The sequence below is a fragment of the Lonchura striata genome, chromosome 1, assembly GCF_050655825.1.
Source record: "Lonchura striata isolate lonStrDom1 chromosome 1, ASM5065582v1, whole genome shotgun sequence".
Classification (NCBI taxonomy): domain Eukaryota; kingdom Metazoa; phylum Chordata; class Aves; order Passeriformes; family Estrildidae; genus Lonchura; species Lonchura striata.
In genome coordinates, this window is record NC_140703.1 from 19,824,388 (window position 1) to 19,849,954 (window position 25,567).

Sequence of the window (25,567 nt, forward strand, 5' to 3'; positions counted from 1 at the left end):
CTTGTCTGTGTTAGAAACTGGCCAGCCTAGCTGTAATAGGATTGCTCTGGCTCGTTTTAATTGTGCTGATCTAAATTGTGTGGATGCCTCAGTGCAGGGTAACATTTGGGAGCAGACTTCTCTTTCAAACCTGCAGTCAGACCGACCCCTTCCGAAAATCACAGAATCCAGGATGGGTCAGGCTGGAAGGGGCCACTGTGGGTCACTGGTGCCACCTCCCTTCTCCAGCAGGGCCATCCCAGAGCTCAGGGCACAGGAAGGTGTCCAGAGGGGCATGGGATATTCCCAGGGAGGGAGACTCCACACCTCTCTGGGCTCTGCTCCAGGCTGGGCACTGCCCAGGAATGTGGCTCATTCTGGGCTAAGCAGAGGGCAGGATCCCTCCCTGACCTGCTGGGAATGCTGTTCCCAATGCCCCCAGGACCCCCATCCCTCCTGGCTGACTGTTTGGCTGTGCTGATCCTGTGACTGTGGGGATGGATCCTCCTTTTCCTCCTGGTAGCTGAGAGCCAGCAGCAGCTCTGAGTGATCCCAGGTGGCAAAGAACATTCCTGATGCTCTTCCTCCCTGCTGGATCTGCCTGGCTTGGCACCGCAGGTGACCCACATTAGGGGCAATGAGAATAGTCCTGCATAAATATTTGAAGTCGGGAGTTACTCATGCATACAGTATTCAATTTGATTTATTTATTTGATCCAGTGTTAAGAGCAGAGGAGTTGAACACTCGGAAGTGCAGGGGAAACCTTGCCTGAAGACTCCTTGTGAGCATTCAGCGGGGGGGGGGAGGTCTTGAGTCAGTGCTGTGCAACTGTGGCAGCAGTTTATTTTTATTTCTTCCTGGGGCCTTCCTTCATGATGTCTCCTTTTAACAAAGAATTAAAAGGGTTTTAGTTTCTTAAACATTCCTTATGTAACATCCAAAATATATTTTAAGCAGAAGTCTGCTTTTTTTTTTTTTCTCTTTTTCTTTCCTGCTGAAATAGCAGGACAAGTCTTTGGTGGGAGGTTGTTGCTCTGCTTTGTGCCTCTTGTGACTCTGCAGAATTCCTGTTGCTTTCCCTTTCTTGGCTGTGGGAATTCCCACTGGAAGTAGTTTAGATGCTGGGGGAATTTGGACTGTGTTTCAAATCAAACCTTTGCTGAGCTACAGAGAAAGCTGTCATCCTCACTGTTAAATTTCTTCTCCACAGGCAAGGAGATCAGGACTAACCCCTAATTAGAGCAAGGAGGGCTTGTGTGAGCATCCCACTGACAGGAGGAGCTTTTGGCTTCTTCCCTGGAAAAGCAGCCTGGCTCTGGGGCTGCTGCCTGAGGGAGGGTCCAAAACTCTCCTCCTGCCATTAAAGCAGTATATAAAAATACAATAAACTGGTGTTTTCCCCTTTGGGGTTTAGATCGAGCTTTTGCTATGACAAGTGTCACAAACTGGGGAGGAAAAACATAAATGTTTCAAAGCTCCCAAAATCCCCACTGCCTCCAAGCCCTTCACTGCAAGAGTATTTGACTTTACTGGCTTGTTTTAAGCCTTGGCTTCTGAGCCCCTTTCAAACCAGATGTACTGCTGAAACCAGCCTGCAGTAGTAGGGGAGTTTTGCTGCTGATTTCGCTGTGTATGAGAGGGAATCCCTTTTTTCCTCACTGCAAATGGGTTGCAATCAGACCGCTTCTCCTTTTTCTGGAAGAAGGCTTGCTTCAAAAGACTTGAAGTATAAATTCTCTGTCTGATATTTGCCTTGAATGGGTAGCATTGCTAAAAAATTAATGGAGTACAATAGCCTGGATGATGATTTTGCCTCTGATGTGAAGGAATTTTATATTCTTCTTTTCTTTTTAATTGCCTGGTGTGTTTTCTTCCTAAGTATCTGTATATCTATCTTATTTTTCTTCTTTCCTGTGTGTGCAATTCCCCGGGGTCCTGGTGATCATCACTGGGTTAGCAATTCAGCCTGGCATGGCTGTGACTGGCGCACCTTTGATGTTTATACTGATAACCCCAGGCAGCTTGGGATGCTTCAGCTGGATAGAAATGGAGCTGAAATAAGTTTGTGTACTTGAAGACAGTTTCCTGAAGTGGGGTGACAATGATTTCCACTCCTCAAAGGGAGATAGGGATGTCCAGAAAGTCCCTTCAGGAGCTCACCCACTTCTCTCAGCTCATGTGCACGTGTGGCTTTTTCCAGTGAGAAACCAGGATGAGGCTGAGACAGATTTTACTCTGGAGCAGTGTGTTATGTCACTTTGCAGCAGTGTTTATTTCCCCTGGGCAAAACCAAATGGTGAATACCTTGTAGAGATTGCAAAGAAACATTAATTACTGTGGCATATTCTCCTCTTTGGCTCAACTCATGCCATTTTAAAAGTGTTTTCCATAGTTTGGATTTGTTTGTGTGGGAAGTCAGTTACATAATTAAAGCAAATTCTGTTCTATGATTCTATGTTTTTCAGCCAAATGTTTTCCCTTAAATTAGTACTGTCTGTAGCCGTGTAAAAAAGAGGAACATCTTTGTAAAAGTTTTTTTTCTCTTTTGAAGCTTTTTTCATGTATTCTTCCTAATGGGCATTTTCCAATGTTATTCTTTGTAATTGTTTTGTGGTCATTGTTTGCTCAGGTTTGAAAAGGCTCATTATGAAGCAAAGCCCTTGATGCCCAGCTCAGGAGTGGTATTTATGATGTGTGAGGCCTTCTCATTTCGGTGAGGGGTGGTTTGCAGGAGGTGTTTCTGCTGGTTTGGGTCCTGCTGTGAATGGAAGTTGTGTGATGAGGAAATAGCTGTTTTCCTGCCTGCTGTGCTCCAGACTTTGTGTTGGTGCTGCTGGGGAGTGTCTAGGATTGGGGCTGTCAGAACACTGGTGGCTTTTCCTTGTGGAGAGCCTGACCCAGTGCTGGGGGCAGGAATGAGGATGGCAGCCTTCAGACCCTGCAGAGAGCTTGGGGGGGTCTGAGCCCATGGTACCCACGTGGCTGGGATTATCTGGTATTAAATGGAACAGCAAATGTGCACACAACATCCAGGAGTTGGGCATGGTGTTCCCTGCTCACACTTCCCAAAGGCTTACAGGGTGCCAGGGATGGTGTGGCAGCATTGGGAGGCTGCAGCCCCATTGGGTTTGTGGGATGGGAGCGGGAGGTGAGGATGTGTTCTGCAGGAGTGGGGTCTGATTTAAGCCAGGCTTGACAAAACAGTGCTTTGCAAAAGCGGTGTGGAAGCATCTTCTTTCTGGAAATGTCTTTCTCCTGGGTGCCTGGGACATGGCTGTAACTCATGAGGTGTTCAGGAAGAGGTTTTCCTGCAAATCATAGCAGAGCTGGCTTTGGAGGGGCCTTTGGCTCTCCTCAGTGTGGGGGGGATGTTCTGTGCAGTGAGAGTTGTGAGGTGCACCTCAGCTCACTTCTCACCCAACTCTTGTTACTTCGGACTGCCTTGGTGCTGGCATCACTGAATCATGGAATCATTAGTGTCAGGAAGGACCTCCAGGATCATCAAATCCAACCTGTGCCCAGTGCCCACCTTGTCTCCAGCCCAGAGCACTGAGTGACACCTCCAGGAATTCCTTGGACACCTCCAGGGATGGGCACTTCAAACATCCCTAGGCAGTTCCAAGGCCTGAGCACCCTTTCCATGGAGAAATTCTCCTGATGTCCAACCTGATCCTCCCCTGGCCCAGCCTGAGGCCGTTCCCTCTCCTCCTGTCCCTGTTCCCTGGGAGCAGAGCCCAACCCCGCCAGCTGTCCCCTCCTGTTAGGAGCTGTGCAGAGCCACAAGGTCCCCCCTGAGCCTCCTTTTCTTCAGGCTGAGCCCCTTTCCAGTTCTCCTCAGCCTCTCCTCCTCAGACGTAACCCTCTGGACCCTCCACCAGCTTTGTTGACTTTCCCTGGGCTCAGTTTGAGCTGGATCTTTAAAATTGTCATTGGTTCCAACTGAAATGCAAGAGTTTTGTTCAGTTCCACTGCGATCAGTGAGCTTGCTGGAGCTTGGAGGTGCAGACACACAGAGATGGTCTCCCCTGGGTATGGCACTGAAATACCAACTGCACTTGGGGCATCTGCTCAACTCTTGCACTCGTGGTGTGGAAATGCAGGACTTGGATTGACTTGTAAAGCCTTGGCCTCTGTGGGGCTGGAATAACCTAAGCTGAAAGGGAGGATGGAACTGTGTGTGCGTTCTGTCCGCTGGATATACTGCAGGGAACAAACTCTGTGTTTTCCCTGCCTGTTCCACGGGAGCTGCAGTTCTTATGGTGCTCTGTTGTGTCTCTGAGCGTGCCTGCAGGCACTTTGCAACCTCTGACTGTGCTCATGGGGCAGCCACCCCTCAGGAACCAACCAGGGCTCCTGTGGAGCTGAAGGCGTGAATCACATGGGCCTGGGAGACGTGGACCCCTGACGGAATCCCACATCCTTGGTGTGTCAGCGGCAGCAGGGACTCACCAGGTGGCTGGAGTCACACAGACGGCAGGTTCGTGGCCACAGGCGCATGAGGAGGAGGGACCAGACGGAGCAGTTCTTCTTGTTCCTGCTATCCATATTCTCAAATCTCTCCAGAGCCTGCTTTTCCAGCCCCAAACGTGCCTGTGCTGTTCCTTGGCATGGTGGGTTTGCCTTGCCAAGCGAGGACTGATCCCGAGAGGCTCCTGTGGGGTGTTACAAGGAACCTACCCGTTTCTTCTGTGAGGAAAACTTGGCACAGGCACCCACTCAGCCCTCACTGACTTCTCTAAGGATTTTTGGGGGTAATTTTACCCCGAAACTTCCCTGTACTTGGTGCATAATTATCTTTGGCTGCTCAGAACCAGAAAGGTCACGTAGGTGAGCCTTTTCTTTTTTGTTGAATTTCAACATGGCCATTACTCTTCCTGCAATCTGCCTGCCCTGCTGAGCATGGGAATGTGTGGGACATGGCTGTTTCCTGGTCCCTTTGAGAAACTGTGTACAGACCATCTTCTCACCATCTCCTCCCCCTAAAACTCCCTTGGCAATTGGGCAAACCAGGAGCTGGCTATAAGGGGAAAAATCCCAGCTCTTGTATTGGAGTCTGCTGCTGAGTGCATCCCTGGGCTATCACGGATTGGGAGGAGTTGCCTTTGAAACTACCACGGAATCACCTTCACCACCACTTCCACTGAAACAAGAAGCAAAATTCCTTTTCACAATCTTTGCCTTGTGAATTAGGGAGCAAACCTTGGTGGCTGTGGGTTGTGACAGCAGGCCCCTGCTGTGGTGGCATGGCTGAGCTGAGGGGTGGTGTTGAGCTGCAGTTTGCTCATCCCGTTCCCTCCCCGGCCCCTTGAGTGAGTTCTGCCCACTCTTCAGTGTGGGTCCATCTGCTTTCCTTTGTGTTCTCTCCTCCCTGGCAGCCTGATCTGAGTGGAAAGGTGAAGTTGTGTACACAGAGCGGCTCCTTTGTTTTCCCAACAGCTTGTTTGCCAGCAGAGGAGCCAAGTGACAAAAGGAACGCTGGGGTTTTCACTGTACCGAAAATGTGCTCCTAATGCAAAGTCCTGGGATTATTGAGAGCTGAGCTGAGGAGCACCTACGTTTTGGGGTTAATTTGGAACCTAAGACATAAAGGTCTCTTGCAACTGGGCCTGAGCAGCCTTTTAAAGATGCTGAAATATGTATTTTGAGCTAACACAGATTTCACTGTATGGTTCCTCAACATGCCTGCCAGAGAGCCCCCATCCCCCATGTCCTCCTGATCCGTGCAGAGCTGTCGCTGCCATCCAGCTTTTTCTGTGCTATCTCCTTCTGCACTGTAAATGGTAATTTAATTTCCACATTTGCAGGCCTTAATTCGTTATGAATAAAATCATTTGTATGAGTTTTAGAGCTGAAGGGTGGTAGATAAATGGCTCTTTGGGAACAGGACGCCTCTTCAGCAGAAGGGATTCAGCAGAGGAGTGGCTGTGCCAGTGCTGCCCTTCTGTCCCATGTGCATCCCTGAGACTAAAGGACTTCTGCTGTCCATCCCCTGATATTTGGGTGCAGGCACATTGCACTGTCCTGCTCTCCCCACTCATCCTTCTGAGGCTCGGGTTTTGTACTCAGGCACTTCTCAGCCCAAAAGGGTTTGTTTTCTTTTCCTGGAAGCTTTGCTCAGAAGTGAGCAGCGAGCACTCCTGCTTCCAGCAGTTTGGCTTGGCAGCTTCCTGCTCTGGGCTGTCTCCAGCCCTTCCTCTGAAGCCCTGGTGCAAACACAGTAATCCCAGCAGCCTCCCCAAAGCCCTGGTTCTGTGTCTGCCTCCTGGGCTGGGGTTTGTGTTTGTCTCGGGTTCCCAATCCTGCTGGGTTTGGGATGGGGTCGATGTTGCGCAAGGCCTGTCTGGAGGGCAGATTGCCATCAGCAGCTCTGGGATTTTTTGGTGAAATAATGCTGAACTTCTCCGGCCCAGCTGGAGGTGATGGGATCGTGTTGCCTGCAGTGGCTGACAGGGCAGTGACAGAGTTTTGTGCTGTACAACTCTTGGTTTTATTACCACTGAGTGCCCTAAACCCGCCTGGCCCCAGGAGCAGCAGCAAAGCTGAGCGAGGCTAAGGTTTCCATTCCTTTATAACACACTATCAAAAAATATCCAAACTCAAGTGCTCAGATTACTCACGTGGCCCTCTGTTTTTGGGTGACTTCTTGCTGCTTAATCATTTATTTTCCAAGCTAATAATTTTGTAGTAGCCTCTTGATCCTTACTTCTCTGCATTTTGTTTGTTTGTTGTCCCTGGCTATCATCCTGCTGTCCAGATCTTTATCCCACTGTGTACAAAATTGTGCTTTAAGCCATGCCTGGTACTCATAAAACATTTGTGCTGTAGCCTGGGCTCATCTTTGAGAAGACGATTTGTGACTGAAAAAGAGGGGCACAAGCTGGAAGCCTTTGCAGTCTGGGTGATGTACCCCAGTGCTTTATGGAATCAGAGAATCACACACTGGTTTGGGATGGAAGGGGTCTTAAAGATAATTTGGTTCTGCCTTGCTGCCTTGGGCAGGAGTAGCTTCCACTAGCCCAGGTTGCTCCAAGCCCTGTTCAGCCTAGCCTTGGACATTTTAGGTTGTGCTTAAGTTTTCTTGAAGGTTTGAAGACAAAAAAACAAACACATACCCCCACTGCCCCCCACCCCCCAAAAAAAAAAAAAAAGCATGTTTGCATCAATTTATTGAACTGACAACAGTTCATGCAAACAAGAACACGTTCAGCCACTGGAGTTCCCACTCTGGCACATGGCCACAGCCTCCTCGTGCAGAGCTCAGCTGCCTTGGGAACCTGATCTCAAAGGTCTGATTTATACTGGTTACACCAGTAACTCCAGCTGTGCCCAGAACCCACACCACAAGGCTGTAGGTAAAAGAAGAAAAGGCAGAGAAAACAGAACCTTGGTGTTTTCCTGTTCCTTGCCAGTTTTTTTTCGGCTCTCCCTTAACAGTTCATGTGGTTGCTCAGTCTTGCTTCTGTGTGAATCTGTAGCATTTTAGCTGCTGGTTTCCACAGGATAGAAATTGTGTTTCTATAGCTAATCCTGACACACCACAGTGGCTGTGCATGACAGGCTGTGCAAGAGGGGATTGCCCTGAGATTTTATAACACAGCAAGTGTTGCCCTTGCTTAGAATGTTTCCAAAGAAAGGAAAAAGAGGGAAAAGCAGAGGAAGATGGCCCAGGTAGGACTGTGGATGTTGCATTCTACTTAGTTTGCCAGAAGGGTAAAAGTCCTGGAGTTCTGAGGTCCCTTTCTGCAAATCCAAAGGATCCTGGTGGGCACAAGAGCCCCAGGCTGTTGAAGGGAGCAGCAGAAGGAATTTGGGCACAGCTGGGAGTTGGCAGAGCATGGGGGAGCTGGGAAGGGAGGGTTGAGGGATGACAGGGATGCAGAAACATGGTCTGGACAATTTCTACCCTCACCTGCTGAATTCTGCCTGATTATTTTTAATTACTGGTCTCTGGAAGTCCCTGCCTTCCTGCCAGGAAGGGTAATTACATTCCCATGAGGTGCCTGGGAGGTGTGTGAACCTCAGGGCTGCTCTGAGGGGCTGTCAGAGGTCCCAATGTGTCATTACTAAGTGTTTTTTTGCACCGTGGGTAGAGGTGTGGGTGAGTCTCCCTCGCTTCCTGGAGGGAGAGAGGATGGAGGAGATCTGTCCTCATTAGTCTCAATCCTCACTGTTGACTTTTGGCCATTTCTTAACCAGCTTTAAGAAGTATCTGGAGCAAAAAGTGGTCACTTAGCAACGAGGACGGCTGGAGAATGGGTCAGTGATTAACAATTATGTCTAATGAAGGTTAAAAATGCAGGGCAGCCTGCGCCGCTCGCTGGCTGGGATGTCTCAGCGCTCCAGCCTAGGATTGATGGTGGTGGGAAGGAAATTTATACCAGCTGTAGTCCTGACCTCATGAGCACAACGATTCAAGACTTGAAAGCAGACTGAAGTATTTTCTTTACCGATACCTTACCAAAAAAGTGTGAAATAACCTTTGGATGAGTAACATAGGCATGGTCTGTGTTGGACATGTGTTTTTTTCCCAAGGCTCCGGGCCTTCCCCTGGCCATGTGACTACACAAACAAACAGAAATAGATCTGCATAGGAGTGTGGAAAATATGGAGTCTAGCTGTAGAGCAGAAATGAAGAAGGACACTGGGGTTCTGGTTCTGGTCACCTGTGTAAATGTTAATGCACTGTTCCTCCAAGCAATCAAATGGCAAATGCCACAGAAGCTTGATGAATATATTTTTCTGAGTCTTACTTGACAATTTTGACAATTGATTATTTTCCTGAGTCCTTGGTGATGCTTTGATTTCTGGATGAAGAGGTTCCTGGCAGCTTTTTATCCTTTCACAGAGTAGAAAAGAAACATTTACCCCAATAAATGTCCCAGCACTCCTCCTTGCTGCAGGAACATCCAGTGAGAATATCAATCACTAGAGCAGCACTGCATCTGTTGGATGTGATACCAGGGTTGTTTTGCCAAGTCATTGACTTTCATTGTCTAATCAATTCCTCAAGTCTCTTGTCTATTTGCCTCTTTGTTTAATTAACCCCTCCTTTCAGCCTTATCCTCCTCAAGTCATCATCCTGATCTCAGAGGTGAGGATCAGCTGACAGAGCCTCTTCAGTAGTCACAGGAAGCAGTGCACTCCAGGAGCCCTGGCTGAAGGTGATTTATATTCCTGAGGACCAATCTTCCATCACTGTCCGAAGCTGACAATGTCACAGACAGGCAGCTCTCTCCCTTCACTCCCCTGACCATTTTCCCCCCTCCCCTGCTTCCACTGAACAGACTTATTCCCTGCCAACTAAAATAATGCATATTTTAAAGATGCCTTTCACACTGATATTACTCATCACCTTCCTTGCCTCCCACCACCAGTCCAGGAGAAAAATCATCTTAATGCCCCTTTCCACAGGAGCCAGATGATGTCTTAATGAATGCTTTCATTGCTTGGTTTTGGTCATTAAACACACTCTGTCATTGTTGGCTCTTTATGGCTTCAGCCTAAGTGGTAAAATCCGTATGTGAGACTTTGCAGAGGTTTTTAGTTGTCATTAGGGATAATTAATATGCAGAGAAATGCCAGGCAGGAGAGGCTGCTGGGGTAGGCAATATCCATCATCTGCTGCAGGATAACTTCAGGTCAGCAGAAATCGGGTGCAGGGGCTGGGTTTGGGCAAGGATTACTCGTTAGTGTATCAGGACAGCGTGGGGTAGGAAAAGACAACCCTGAGCAGCTTTGGGGTTCCTTGCATCCTGGTTCTGCAGTGTTGGGCTGGAACAGGTTTTAGATCTTGTAGCTCTTGCAGTTACTCCAATGACTCCTCACTACAGAGAGGCTATGCCCAAACTTCATAGCTTGGACTGCATTTGTATAAATTGAATACCCAGTTTCAGGCTATCTGCTACCTGCTTCCACAGGCCAAGGGCTTTTTTTTTTCCTTCCTCCTGCCTTCTTCATTAGCATCTTCATTTCTGCCTTCTGAGCCTTTCCCTGGTTTTGCTCCTTTATTTGCCATCGGATGGATTTCTACTCCTCCCAACCAGGCAGGTGCTTGCAGGGGGAGCCCTGGCACCTTTGTGGTGGCACTTGAGTGACTTTAGTGCCTTTGTGGGTGCAGCAGGGGCTGCCTGGGGTATTTACCTGAGTAGGATGTCTTCCTGGGATCCAGGGAGAGCTTTCTGGCAGCTTTCTGCCTTGCTTTCCTTGCTCTGCATGGCCTGGGAGTATCAGGGTTTTTTCCTATGGTCTGTCGTGGCTCAGAAGGAAGGAAGACCAGCTGAGCAAGGATTTATGTATCTCCTCTTTATTTAAAGTGTTTCTCCACCGTGGAAAGTTCAAAAGATGATTCTCTCTGTGCTGGTTTCTGATACCGGGCAGGCTGGAAATGTGACTGGGTATGTTAATGTTGCTCCTGGCCCTCGTGGCATTCACTTCTGAAAAACAGAAATGGTTTTAATGTGCTTGGCCTGGGAGCTTTGATTTTAAATGAATACTGTCAGCCATGTGAAATAGATGATAAATTACGCTGAAAAACGTGTTTTGGTTTCCAGCAGCAGCACTGGGGTTATGCCACAGCTACAGGAAAAGCAGAGTAATTTGAAGTGCAGGTGTTTGCCCTCCTGGCTCCTGCTGTGCTGTGCTGCACTGCTGAGCCACCTGCACTGATAGGAGGTGTCCCTGCCCAGGCAGGGCTGGACTGGCTGGGCTCAAAGGTCTCTTCCATTCTGTGATTGCATTCTGTGATTCCATGATTTTCACGTGGCTGGTTTTGGTTTGAGGTGTGTTGGAAAGGATGGATAAATATAACTGCCTGGCAAAAGATTCAGCCAGGATGAAGACAATCCCCCCTACTGGCTGGACAATGCCTACAGATAGGCCCAAGGGTCAGATGGACTGTTCCATCTCACCCCAATGTATGGTTCATCCCACACCTGCAACCCTCCCCTGAAACATCAAGTGTCTGTGACCCCATTGGCCCAAGTCTTGTTCCAGCCCACCTTGAAGCCCCCTGGTAAGGGGTCTCCGAGGGGCCAGACCCTCTCTTGGATCTTCCCCCCTCTTGGAACTTTCACCCTCTCCTAGAGCATCCTCTCTACCCCTTGTCTCTCCCCTCCTCCATCCCCTCAGGCCTTGAAACGTGCTGCGTCCAGCAGCTCCAAGCAAGACCTTTCTCCATCCCTAATAAACTTTATATCCTAAGAGCAGCCTGCAGAGATCTCTCGTCTCCATTCATCAAAGCTGTCCTGGAGCCCAGCGTTCCCTACAGAGGTGGAGCTGGCTGCCTGTGCAGTGACTCCTGCTCCTGAGGGGCACCAGCATGGAGAGAGGCAGGAGTTGCCACATAATCCCATGGGACCTTTCCCCAGGTGGAGTCACAGAATCACTGAGTCTGGAAAAGCCTCTGAGGCCATCGAGTCCAAACTGTGCCTGATGCCCACCTCATCACCAGCCCAGAGTACTGAGTGCCACCTGCATGGATGGGCGCTCCAAACCTCCCTGGGCAGTCCCTGCCAATCCCTTGCCACCCCTTCCATGGAGGAATTCTTGCTGCTGTCCAAGCTGAGCCTCCCCTGGCCCAGCCTGAGGCCGTTCCCTCTCCTCCTGTCCCTGTTCCTGGGACAGAGCCTGACCCCCCTGGCTGTCCCCTCCTGTCAGGGGTTGTGCAGGGCCACAAGGTCCCCCCTGAGCCTCCTTTTCTCCAGGCTGAGCCCCATCCCAGCTCCCTCAGCCTCTCCTGGGGCTCCAGCTCCATTCCCTGCCCTGGACATGCTCCAGCCCCTCCAGGTCTCTCCTGGAGTGAGAAGCCCAGAACTGGACACAGCCCTGGAAATGCCCCAGCAGTGCCAGCACAGGCGGCAGGGCTGCTGCCCCCCACTCTGCCATGGGGTTCCCAGGCACCCACAGCACAACCCCTGGAACTGGCATCTTAGATCCAGCTTTGCACTGTGGTGGTGAAACCCTGCCTCAGGCAGAGGGATGGCTACAGGACCCTGGCTGTGCCTCTGGCTCCTGCTTTTTGGGATTTTTTTTTTTTCCCAAAAAATGGGGGGAAAAAAAAGTTGCTGATTGCTTTATATGGTCATTAAAAGCAATGTAAATTTGTGGATAAAAGGGAAGATAGCAAATTTAACCCAATGTAATCTCTAATGTGTTTATAGATAAAAACCAACCTGACATGTTTCTGTGCTGGAGATTTATAATCTAATCATTCTTTCACTTGCTCAGCAGGGACTGGAGCAGCATGGTAGTTATTTACATATAAAGAACATTAAACAGCCACCTCTTTAAACCATATGTGAACATAAAATCCTACAACCACTGCTGAGTAATGGGTATCTATGAAAGACAAGGAGAATAAAGCAGAAATGAGCAGAATGAAAAGGTATCTCTGCAAGGAGCAGCTGTGCCAGGGACTTATTTCTGTCCCTGTGCCAGAGTGGGACATGCTGAATTAACTCTGTGCTCAGTGAACACGTGCAGCAGGTTTGCTCTGTGCTCCTGTCCAGCTGTGCTGAGCTTCTGTGGGCCCTGTGTTCCTGTGAGGGGCTGGAGGGTGGCACCCCAGCATCCCTCTAGAGTTGTCAGCACTCCTTTGGGGCAGCTGTGATCCCTCAGAAAGTGAAACCCTGTTTGCATCTTCCCCTCAGGTGGCTTTTGCTGTGCCCTTGCTGGCTTCTGCAGGGATCAGGATGAATTTGCCCAGGGGCTAGGGCTCACTCCTGTGATGGTGTTGTCTGGCACAGCCACCTCGGCTTTCCATGGCTCCTGTGGATGCCTGACAGCTCCCGTGGCTCCTGCCAGGCTGCTGTAACTCCAAGATCTGAGCTTTGGAGCTCTGACTCTGGAGGTTGGCAAAGGGATTGGGTAATGTTAGTGGCTTTTCCTTCATTTTTTCCGAGGAGGAAAATGCATGGGAAAGACAGGTTCTGGAGAAATTGCTGCTCTCTGTATCATACAAGCCCTAAAATATCACATTTTACTGTGTTCTTTCTGTTGTGGCTTAGTTTTTTTGAAATGGACTCTGCTGTGGTTTCTCATTTTTTTACTGATTATGAGCAGGAGCCTGAAAACAATTCCCCAGTACAGGGGAGGCATCCCCAGGTGGGTGCAGCTGCATCTTAGAGAAGTCAGGCTCACCCAGGGCAGGTTTGGTGCTAGGTGTGAGCATGCAGCGGAGGGACAGAACTGTTAGTTGTGCCTCAGACATGAATCATCCCTTCCTGATGATTCTCCTTCTTGCTGGGCTTCTCTGTGGCTCTGCTGATGGTGAGCCTGAGAAGAGCAGCTTCTGGGGGATTTAGGATAAAAGGAGAAGTCCATTTCTGTGATATGGGGTGTGAGGTTCTATCACAGAAATAAAACTGTTTCCTACATGTAAAACATCCTTCTGGTGGCATTTTGACAAAATACTGCCCTCTGTATCTCTCATCTTTTAACTCTCTGCATTCCTGGGCCCTGAAAGGACTGTGATTAAAAAATGTGGAAAGGGTGGTCCTTAAGAAATGCTTTGTTCTTAAATCCCCACCATTTTAAAGTAGTACTTTAGAAATCTCTACTGTATTTTAAATTAGTTCGTCAGAGTATAATTACCATGAATGAGGTAAGAAACTCATTTAAACGCTGCAACTGTAGTGGAGAATCCAATTTTCAGAAATCAGTGGAAATTGTAATTGGAGTCATTAAGTGCCAACTTCAGTAATTAAGAGTCGGGTTTTGACATTTTGGGCTCTGTTGCTAATCATCCATGGAGAGGCTACAAAAATGTTGTGTTTGCTGAGCATTTGGTGGCTCCCTGGGCCACGCTCACACAGGGGTTGGTAGCCCAGCAGAGGCTTCACTGGTGCCTCCTCTTCATTTGTGTCACAGAATAGAGAGAGAAGAATCCCTTTGGCTAATTCTCAGGAGAAGGAGTTTTCCAAGCAAGAGATTGATGCCCAGCTCCTCAGCCTGTCATGCTTTCAAACCTGCATCTTGGAGTGTAAATCCATCTTGATAAAACATCTGGATCTCACTGCGGAGTGAAAGTGCTGATAGAGTTATTCATGAAAGAAATCAGTGGTGGAAGTGCATCCTTGTCACTCAGTGTTTGCAGAATTATCTCTGGGAAGTCAGGATGTTCTGCATTTTTAACTCCTGCAGTTCAAGCAAGATGCTTTTGTTATAATAATGGAGAAACCATGAAACCCCTGACATGCTGATAGTTAACATCAGCTACAGCAAGCCTTATGTTTATTTTCCTATTAAGAATTCTAATTTTCCAGAGCAATGGCATTTATAAGGTTTTTTTCTTTAATTTTGTTGTTTTCCCAACTCCCAGATGATGCTGCCTGGGCTTCCAGCATGGGAGCTGAGGTGATGGTTTTTGTGCTTTTGAGCTTTTACACCCACAAATATATTGCTTGATGGTTGCAATCTCCTTCTCTGGGTTTCAGTCTGTCATGACCTCCTGTCTCAGCAGAAGCCAGAGTCCAGCCAGAAAGTTTCCTAAAACATGTTTTTAGCACTTTGGCCATGCTCATTTCTTAGGCATGTGGAAACCACTGGCAGTTCGTTACACACTTGTTTTACCCTGAAATCCCCTTTTTGCCATGGTGGGGTTTTTCCCAAATTGCACTTCCCTTCTCTTCCTGGGGTCTCTGACCTTTAAAGCTGAGTGGGTGCTTTCTCCTGGACTTGTTCATGTTTAATTTTGATGTGAGGCATCCGTGGGATGGATATTCTTTGGAGTTGGGTGCCTGATGGGATGGACAGAAGGGAACAGGCACCCTGAGGGAGGGTTCCCAGGAGCAGTCTCGGCCACCCAGCTGTGTTCAGAAGGAATGACCACAGAATCATGGAATATCTGGGGTTGGGAGGGACTTGTGAGGATGGTGCAGTCCCTCCCCATGTCCCATTGCAGCCACGTGGTTTCTAGATACTGCCCTGCTCAGAATACCTGGCAGTGGCAGAATGCTGTGTGACAGAAGCCAGGGCAGCAGCTGGAGCAGGCTGGAGTCATCATTCCAGGCTTTCCTGGGCAGGCTGGTTAGGAAGGGCTGCCTGCTCATGCCTGGGCTCCGTGCAGCTTTGAGCAGCTCTTGTGCTTGGTGCCAGGGCTCCAGGCTGGGCTCTCCCAGGCACTGGCTCCCAGCTGAGCTCTGCTTGAGCTGCAGGTCGGGGCAGTAAGGAGGATACACTCTGCTTTACGCAGAGTTTTTTTCCTGCTCCTTTTCCCTTCCTTCTCCTTTCCTTTATATTTCTGTCTCCAGACAGCCTAATTGGATTACTGGGTCACTCCACTCACTGGTCCCAGGGCCTCTGCAGCTGATGTGGGCTGATAGCCTGCTGAGCCCTGTGGTCCTTGGGGGATCTCCCTCCAAACCCTTCTGTGGTGGATGCATTCCTTCATTTCACCTGGCTTTAGCTGGAGGGAGGAACAATTCCAAATGGCTTTGTTTGCAGCCTCTGGGTGGGACTGGCCTCTTCTGGGGAGCACATGGGAGTGGAGAGGCTTGAGTGCAGCTCAGATGTTTGCCTGAGAGCAGCTCTCAGTGAGATGCAGGCTATGTGCCTCAAAGAAAGCAGCTCATTGCAGTTTCCACGGCAAGCTGTCCTTCCCAGCCGAGCAGAGTGGTGCACAAGCCCCACTCAGCCCCGTCTGCTCTCCGTGCAGGAGGATCCTCCTGTGTCCCACGGGGCCTCCTCTCCACACCCTTCTGCCACCCAGGAGCCAAGTGGAGGAACCCTGAAAGCCGAAATCTGTTGTCAGTGGGACTGCCCGAGGGAAAACTTGGCCCCTCTGCTTTCCAGGGATCTCTGCAGATGGAGCTGCTGTGTTCACCTGGGAGCTGTTAGACCTCTGCAAAACAAGAGATCTTGCCAAGGTAAGTACAAATGACATGTCAGACCATCACTCCATTCTTCTCTTTTATTTTTTTCTTTCTTCAGTGACTGAGGTGTTTTCAAAAAAGAAAAAAAATTAAGGCTTTGCTACTTCTGGGACAAAACTCCTGTGCTATCCTTCCTCTTAGGTTTTTATAGTTTAAATGTGTGGGTGTCTCTTGTGGCATCATGTGTGTCCCACCACATGTCCCCTCCTTTTCTCTGCTTCTTTAGTCATGAGGATTCAAGTCTCACATGCTTAAAATTTGTCACATGGCCCCAGCAGCAGTTAAAATAAACAAGCCACTAAAAACCACCCCCAGAAAGCCTCAGGTGTGAAGCAGACCTCATGGTTTGGATGCCTGGAGCTTGTCCACACCGTATTTCCAAGGATGATTTGCAAGGAGGGGGTTTGGGTTTCTTCAGTGTGTCCCTGAGCCCTGGGCCAGTGCTGGGCTTGCCCTCACATGGAGGATTTGGGATTTTCCTGTAGCTGGCACTGCCCCGTGCCCATTCAGGTGCGTGTCCTTGGACCTGCTCATGTGATTTCGTGGGGCAGAAGTGTCTCCTGACAGTCTGGCCCTGAAAGGGCTGCTGGTCCCTACCTGTGGCACTGGGACAGTACAGGAAGCAGTGCTGGAGATGCTGCATAACCCTGACCCTTCTGTTTTGGAGGGGAAGAAAAAGTGCAAGGAGGATGGATGGCATTGCCCATCCATGCTGTGTGACTCTGGGGCTCTGGAGGATGGCACTGCAGCAGTTCCCACCAGTGTATGAGTGGGGTCAGTAAATTCCTGCCTGATTTTGGTGGACATAGGATGATTTCTGCTGTGGGGCAATAAACACACAGATCACAGAATGCTTTGGGTGGGAAGGGACCTTAAAGCCTATTCAGTGCCACCCCCTGCCATGGGCAGGGACACTTCCACTGTCCCAGGGTGCTCCAAGACCCATCAACCTGGCCTTGGACACTTCAGGGATCCAGGGGCAGCCACAGCTGCTCTGGGCACCCAGGGCCCCCACAGGGAAGAATTCCTTCCCAATATCCCAACCAACCTTGCCCTCTGCCAGTAAGAAGCCATTTCCCCTTCTCCTGTCACCCTTTTAAACAGTCTCTCTCCATCTTTCCTGCAGCTCCTTCAGGTCCTGAAGGGCTGCAATTAGGTCACCCTGAAGCCTTCTCTTCTGCAGGCTGAACAATCCCAGTTCTCCCAGACTTGTAAAGAATGTAGGAAAAAAAGAAAAAATAGGAATTTTCCCTTTAACAATGCTTTGTTGCACAGAAGCAGGATTTCTTGCCCTCTGGCAGCCTCAAGGCGGGAGGTCAGGATTTGGGGAGGGGGCATTGGTGCAGGCTGACCCCCTGCTGTGACCTGTGGAGCACAATCCCACGAAGCAGGGCTGTTCCTGATTAAAGTGTTCAGGGAGCGGAGCATGAGGAGGAGACTGCTTCAGGGAGCAGGCTGGGATGAGTGGAGCTGCAAAAAGCCCTGGCAAAGCCAGGCTTTACCCTAAGAATCACAATAAAAGCCCATGGACCCAAAGATCCAGATTAATTCAGAAGCTGTGCAGCTGGGGGAGGAGGGCTGGAAATGGCAGTGCAGCAGCTCAGGCTGGCCCTTCTCTCAATTCCAGTGCTCTTCCAGAGGCACCACAGCACCTGAGTGGGGTGAGCCAGGGTTCTGGGGCAGCCCTTAGGTGCAGCCCCCTCCTCAGTGCCACATGTGCAGGGCTCCGGGGCTGGCACTGCCCATGCTGTGCCTCCCCTTGCCCCAAGTGGCAGTGGCAGGCTGTATCCCCAGAGTGCTGGAGCAGGTCCCTTGTGCAGCTTGGAGAGGCTGGGCCCACTCACCTGTGCTGCCTGGCACGGGGCAGTGGCTGCTGCTAAGGGCTGAACGTTCCTGGTGACCCAGAATACAAAGGAAACAGACCTGTTCCTGTCCAGGGTGGATCCTCTTCCCTCTTCTCCCTCCTCTCCAGCACAGAGCTGCATGGTGAAAGCTGAGAGCAGAATTCCTCTTCCCAGGCTGCTCCAGGCAGCTGTTTCGATAATCTTTGTTTATATAGATATGAGGCAGGTTAAAACACCTTTTAAACTCAAAGGCTTCTCAGGGGTGAGCCCATGTGTGTATCCCACCCAAAATATCCCAGACCTCCTGGTCCCTTCCATCCTCCTTCCCTAACTGAATTCTGTGTCCTCCCCACGAGCTTCCTGGTACTCCAGGACACTTCTAACCATTTCTGTCCATCCCAGTCACGCTACAGGCACGCTCCTTCCCAATGTTTATTAACCTGTGTTGCCTCTAATGGCAAGTGGAGAAGGGAATCACAGAATCATCAAGGTTGGAAGAGACCTCCAAGGATCTCTGTCGATAAGTCTGGGTCTCCTGACTGTGGGGGATTTCACATGGATTGGAGCATGTCTTCCTCTTTAGTCCTTTCTGTACAAGGGTGTTGTCCTATGGCCAAATTCTCTCCTGAAGTTATTTGTAAAAAGCCCTAAATTATGATAAGGGGATGTGTTTCTGTACAAGTATCACATGGACATATACATATATATAGTAATTTTTAATGGTATCTTAGCAGCTTAGAAAGCAACTAGTTACTTTTGTGCCAGTGTTTTTGCCTGTGTGGAGTGGGAGTTCTTGCTGACGTGTACTGGAGTCTTTCTCTTGCCCTTCAGCTGATGATGGTTTCAATAAAAAACACTTTCTTTAGGAGTGTGTCAGAGGAGTTCTGTTTTGAAAAGCTGTTTGCTTTCTTAAGTCCATGTGCACATATGTTTTTCTCTTTATGGTCTTAGATTTCAGTGGTGTTTAAACCCCATTTTTCAAAACTGAAAGAAGCCTAAATGAAATTATTGTATGAGTTTCTTCACTGTGGAAAAAAGGGAACAGTTTTTACCCCCCCAACTTTGTCCTCTCTTTACCACCTTTGTCCTGATAACTTTCTAAAGATGTTTTTTGAGCTGAAAGCTCAAAATAAGAGAGAAATGAGTAGAAAACTGTCATGGTCTTTTGTAAACTATGTAAGACTATCCAGATGTGTAAGAGGGTGGTGTAAACCAAGGCTCCAGTAATTTTGAAAATGAGAAGCTGTCCATGCCTACAGTTCCTAGAAACATGATCCATCAGTTATTTGTGGGATTTTGAGCATCTGGAGCAATTTCCTAATTTTGCAGGAGACTTGGTGTGCAATTGAGGGCCAAGTGCTTCCTGTCAGTCTGCCTGGCTGACTCCCTGGTGTAAAGCAATAGGAACAGCAGCCCAGGAGAGCTGTGTGGACACATGCTCTGGCTCAGGGCTGGTGCTGGGATGGAGTTCATCCTGCCTGGGAACAGCAGGAGGCCTTGCACAGCCTTTGGAAATGTCTTTCAGGCTACAAGAGCTCTGTTGGCTCTATGCAGCCAGGCTTGTTTCAGGCAGGAGTTCAGCTGAGCCCTGATGGGAGCCACGACCATGTTTTTCTCCCCAGGCTGGCATTTTGTTTGGTTTCTCACGTTCCCCTGCTTAGTCATCCCTCCTCTCTTCCCCCTCTCCTGACTGGCATGCAAGACCCTGCCTGGAGGATGGTGCTCATTGCTGGGAGTTTGCCCTAGCAACCAGAGAAAAATAGCTGCTCCTGGCCTGGCAGAGACTCTCTGGAGCTCAGGCTGTGGCTCGGGGGTCTCCCAGGCCACTCAGAGGCCTCAGAGCTGTGTCTCTGGGGCTGGGATGGGACAGAGGTAACCAGGGTGGATGGACTCTGTGCAGGAGAGGGAAATGCCTTTGCATCCCGAGGGTTCCTCCCATGTATCCATGTGTGTGAGTGTTTGTGCCTGTCACCTGAGCTGTCACCTGCCCGTGTGGTGCCAGCCTGGCCATGCCAGGGCGGGAATTCCTGCTGGATTCCTGCTGGTGGCCTTGGATCAGGCTGGCACCACAGGTGCCTCCCAAGGAGCAGGGCAGCCACTCCAGGAGGGCTCTCCTTTCTGGGAGCACGGCTGCACAGCTTGCTGCTGCTGTTTGTTTTTGTGACAGTTGAGTTTTGTTATGGGATTTTAAGATTCTTTTGGAGGGTGGCCGTTTTTGTTTTCCCTGTCTAAGAAAATTTTTCCAGTCTAAGAAGATTCCTGTGTTTGGGATGTCACATTTCCATGGCACTGTGAGATTTACAGGGAGTTGTTCAGTGGTCATCTTCTGCTGAGGCAAAGCTTTTTTGCACAGATTATCTTTCCATCGCTTTTGGAGGGTGTTCCATTCCTGATTATCAGCTTCATTTTCCTCCAGATCCTTTCCTCTAACCATCTCTGTTTTTGTGCTATATTTAAAACTATCCCAGGTAGCTCATATATATATTAAAAATCTTTCTCTAAATGTTTTTGGCTCTTGATGCAAACGCACAATGAGGAATTTTAGATAACTTGATTTCACTCCTACGTTTTTGTGCATAACTTTTATCTTTGCAGTTGCATTGGAAGTGCAACCATCTTATAAAATATTAAATAATTCCAAATGTTCTCAGTGTGCTTGGGTTTCAAATAGCTTTTAGGTGATAGGAAGAATGATGAATTTATGCTTGGTTTTGTCTTTGGTGGGATAAGTGTGGGTCAGAAGAGCATCTGCTGTTGGGAACTGAGGAAAGGAGACATTTCTGTGCTACCAATGGCTTTGCTGGTTGGATCAGGCTGTGCCATGCCAGCTTCTTGCACTCCTTGCAGCACAAAAATGTGTTTCTAACACCATCTGCTTGTTTATCTGTCTCTTCTCCTTTGTAATACAGCTGCAACCTGCTTGAAATAGAAATCCAGCCTAAAGCCCAGAAGGGAATGGAAACAGTGGCAGGTAATTGAGTTTTAATGTGTGATGACATGCAAGATGTAGGTTCTCAGGGGCCAGAAGTTATGTAGATTCTTGGTGTAAGGAGACAGAGCACAGCCCACATGAAGGTGGGGGCACAGATATTTATTTTTATGTGGAAGAGAAGAGACCATCAGCTGTAATATTTACACTCAATTATCCAGGGAGGGCTTGTAATTCCTTGTGTTCTCTGGGGCATTCTGTGCTCTCCAGCATATTCCTGCCATGTGTGTTTGGCTGCCAGAAGTTTATATACATTTTCTGCCTTCTGTTCCAAACAATGTAACATTTATTACAAGTTTCACCAGTTGTTGTTTCAAGGATGGGGAAAAAAAAGCCTGCACAAAGCTGTGCTCTGGTACTGTCCCATGGCTGTGTGTGCCAGTACATCAGACAGGAGGGGAAAAAGTGCTGTGTTTGCAGCCCTGCAAACAACAGGCAGGAAGACTCTGCTGGACACAAGGATAGATGGACCCATGGAGGAACCACTGCAGTGCTCTGGCACTGTTTGCCATGCTCACCTCTTTTTTTTTTTTTTTTTTTTCTCCTTTTCCTTTCCCTGGAATTACTTATGCTTGATTGTTGCAATTGATTGCAATTGTGAAAGCTAATTTTAGTGCATAAATTTTACAGAGGAAGCCTGCCAAGTGTTTGTGTAATGGAGGAGAACAACTGCACAGGGTTTGGTGTGGGGTGTGCTTGTCTTCCTTTCTCCAGCCAAGTACCAGCAACCAATCCATGGGCTGATTTAGACTTTATGCATTGGGAGTATTTTCACATAGCCCATTTTCTCCAGCAAGAAACTTCAACCCCCTGTGGAAGCAGAAGAGCAATTTACAGAGCTGCAATGAGTTCTAAGGACAAGCTGATTTTATTGCCAGTGATGATGTGACCATTGCCTTAGTTTTAAGCCAAATAACCAACCTAATCGAGTTCACTTTCAAACCTTGTGTGATGGAACAGAGAGCAGTGTTGCTCCAACCCTAGGAGGCAAATCTGGTGTCTTTAGCTGATGAAGTTGAAGAGCAGCACCTGTAGATGTGGATCTATCTGGGCCCTTGGAAAATGTCACAGCTCAGTCCGATTTCCACAAAAGCTCCAGGTCAGGACTGGCAAGGAGGGGAGGTCGAGTTGCCACAGGATGAAAATGGCAGTTTTGTTTCTGAGTGAACTGTTATCTCAGGGATAAATTTTGCTTTCTACAGGCATGTTTTCATATACCCAGGATTCAGGATAGAGTGAGGTTGGGCTGCTTTGTAGGGATTCCCTCCTTTTCCACCTGCATTTGGCCAGAGAGGAGCAAGAAATGTGAAGGGATAGAGAGGATGTGAATATTGCAGTGGTTGGTGCTTAAGGCTTTTTGGGACAATTTTTGTATGGATTGAAAATTGATGCTAAAAAGGAAAGCTCATCTAATGGATTATTTTTGCTACTGAAATGATGGGCTCACTGTAAGATTAGATACAAGAACTCCATGCAACTTGTGTTATTTCTCTCCCACGGGTTTTTGGTGTCTCGGCTCGCTTGGTTTTTTTCCTGTCATTCCAGTTGTGATTTATCTTACATGCTTGTTTGAAAACAAGTTTCACTGTCAAGCTGCCATCACACAAACATTTGTCCTGGTTATCCTTCCAGAGTTATTCACAGATATAAGGTCTGGCAAAGTCAGGGACAAGAATGATGATAGGTGGGAGATCCACCTTCTTGAAATATCAGTTTGGTTTTTTGTAGTGTTTTGGGGCTTTTTTAGTTCAGCTTGGTGCCATATGGGTTTTACTTAAGGACATGGTTTGTTCCTGGAAAAGTGTCTTTAGAAAGGATGGAACAGTTTAAATATGTTCAAGACAATTAATTAAAATGCCTTTCAATGGGAAGGGAAGGAGAGCTGTTTTTTTTTCCAAATTAAAGCTCCAGCCTGGTGAAACATTTTTTATCAGTTACAAAAGGAGCTCTAGTACATTGCTGTGAAACAAGGGATGAGCCAACTGCATCTGCGATGTGTGGGAGTGACATTTCAGAGCCCACTCACAGTCTCATTGTCAAACTGAGCATTATCTCCCTCTTAGTGGTGCAAACTGAGAGCTCACTTTCCAAGGGCAGAATTGCTCCTCTGGGAAATACCACTGGAAGCCATGGGCACCTTTGGGCTGGGAACAGGCAAAATAAAAATAAAAATAAAAATAAAAATAAAAATAAAAATAAAAATAAAAATAAAACTTCAATTGAAATAATCTACCTCCAGAAATCAGTCCTCCCTTCCCTGTCAGAAAGCCCTGGGCAAAGGGAAAAGCATGAAGTGTTTTTTGAGCAGTGAGGACTTGCACTGGTGATTTCTCTATCCAATTCTTCCAGGTGCTACAATAATTGCATGTTACACTGCGGTGACGTCCCCGAGCTTTAAGCAGGTGTAATTATCTCCTTCCTTACAGGAGGATTTGCAGAGGTAGGGCACTAGAAAGAGACCTTTCAGGTCCTGTCTGAGTTGTGATGGATTTGAGAAGGGAAATGCCACAGCAGAGGGGACACGGAGCTGCGAGACCTCTCTGCTGTGCTGTCAAGTGAGCAGCTGCTTCCAGCTCCAGCCTGGATTATTTTGTTTACAAGGAACTGACAGAATGGTAGGATTGTGTAGGTTAGAGGAGCTCTCTGGTCCCACCTCCCTTTCAAAAAGCATTTAGCAGCGTTCTGGTGTGTGTGTGTGTGTGTGTATAAACAGAGATCTGGTGCAGATTGCCACCTTCCTGCATGCTGCTGTGTTGCTCCCAGAGCGGGGCTTTGCCCCAGGGGATGTGTCAGCCCTGGAGCAGCTCGGGTCTTGCAGCCCTGCCACAAAGAAAGCCATCACCTGGACAGGAAAAGTGTCTGGGAGGAGCAGGTGCGAAGATGGGGTCCAAGGGAAGAGAAGAGCTGGGCAGGCACTGATGAAATATTCCTGGTGATGGAGCTGATGGTGTAATTGAAGGCCAGAGCTGTGGACAGGACCAGGGGCAAAATGAGCAGTAATGAGAGGGAAGCAGCACATCAGAGAGGCTGATGCCGGAGTCAGAGCAAAGGGCAGATTTCCCTCTTTGATGTGTTTGATCTGCACCTGCGGCGCTTTGTCCGGGCACCTCCCGCAGAGGGGCTCTTCCAGAGGTACCCGTGGAAGCCAATTCCAGAGCAGTGAGGGCAGGGGAGCCTGCTGAGCCAGGAGACGTGGCTGCAAGGCTTTCTTCTTCTCTGCGGTTGTTGCAGAGCAGAAACCAAAGGCAGAGTCCCTAGTGCAGGCTTTCTGTGAGCAAAGGCAGGTGGTGTGGTGAGGTGAGGAGCGTGTCCACAGTCAGCGGTGTCTGTAGCCAGGTGCAAGCTCTGTCTGAGAGAAAACCACTCAGCACACACTCAAGGGCTATTTTATAAATTTTTCCCTCTGGGAACTCTTACATATTCCTAAACTTTGCAGTGCTTGGATGTCACAATGCAGTGGAGAGCAGGGTGGGGAGAGGGCACAGGGATCAGAGGTGCCTGGAGGGGAGGACAAAGGCTGGGCTTGTTGGCTGCTGGGAAAGGGCCAGATGGAAGAGGGAGGAGGAGGAAGGGATATTGGAAGTGGTGGGTCAGGGGTGAGGGGCTGCAGCAGCCCCACCTCAGGCTCTGACCATGGGGGCAGAGCCAAACAGCACAGCTAGAGGAGTTCAGGGTTCTGCAGGGTGGGGAGAAGATGTTTTCCAGAGGAAAGAGCTGGGATTGTTCCCAGGCATATTGTAGGGTTTTATTTCCCTGTAGGGCCATGTCGTGAGTGAAACTGAGTGTTAGTGAGAATGGCTCCTTGTGGGGTTGCTCCCAAGGTGGGGTGGGCTGTTCCCCTTGGAAGCCAAAGCAGCAATTGGCCTTAGAGGGAAAAAGAGGAGAAACTCTTGTGAGCAGCTTTAGTGGGCCTGCCTGTGACCTCCTCTCTGTTTCCCTTGGCGTGTTTTCCAGGAAAGAAAATTGCATTCTTGAGTATCAGGGTGATTTTATTTTTTTAAATGACTTTTTAATGCTCCAGAACTGAGTTGCTGTGAGTTTGGGCAGCTTGATTTTTGCTGACACGTCTGCACAGCCATTTGTCTTAATCCTTCCTTTCCTCTCCACGTCCATCCCAGTCGGTGCTCCTCGAGTGCAGCTGCTGCAGGATGAGCCCAAAGCCTCTGGAAGTGCCACTGCTGCCCTGAGAGTTGTTTCTGGAGAGCACTGCCTGCTCCCTGGGCTGTCCCAGCCTCTGTGGGAGCAGGGATCCAGGAGGCTGGGCTGATGTTCTCACGGAGATAGAAGTGTCTTGCTGGCAAAGTCAGCTGGGGTTTGAACTTGCTAACAGTGACTAAACCATGAGTTGACAAGAACATGTTGGAGGTGTGATGTGAGGTAAGAGATGGGTGTTGGGCAAGAGCACAGGGCAGGTACCACAGGGAAGAGGTAGCTGGCAGGTGGATGGGAAAACAGCCTTAAAACTGGGTGTCAGTGTTAGATGGAGGAGATGGTGATTCAGGAGCTGCACACATATCTCCTGTATAGAGGCCTGTGGGAACAGTGCTCCTGTGGTTTGGTTCTAATTTATTTTATGTTTTTATGCAAGAGGTGGGTGTGTTGCTGAGACCTGGGGACAGCTCGGTGGTGGCTCAGTTTGCTGACAAAAGCAAGGAGATAGAGTAGGGCACGGGAAGGGCCAGGGGCATTTGGAGTTTGGGGGATCCCTTTGGGATTTGATTTTGTGTTTTGCCATCTCTGCTCTGGATGGGCTCTTTGCTCTCCAGCTGGTCAGGCCTGTCGCATCTGAAGACACCTTGGGGAGGACAGTGCTTCCCCTCTCCTGGGAGGGTGCACAGCAGCTACCTGAGCTTTTTTTCCCCCAGATTTGCAGCAAAGACAGGAG

At 48.9% G+C, this 25,567-nt stretch overlaps 1 protein-coding gene across 7 annotated transcripts in view; it reads left to right on the forward strand.

The window, feature by feature from the left end:
• The window catches only part of TIAM1 (TIAM Rac1 associated GEF 1), a 155,895-nt gene that overhangs the window by 14,515 nt on the left and 115,813 nt on the right, over positions 1-25,567 (forward strand). For 2 of the 7 annotated variants that reach the window (XM_085567217.1, XM_085567519.1), the window contains exon 2: positions 15,770-15,843. The exons of 4 other annotated variants lie outside the window; for them this stretch is intronic. The gene's annotated coding sequence lies outside the window, so the exon portion shown is untranslated. Of the gene's footprint in view, positions 1-15,632; positions 15,844-25,567 lie in introns of those variants that run through there. One more of the 7 variants, XM_085567263.1, reaches the window with a different exon arrangement.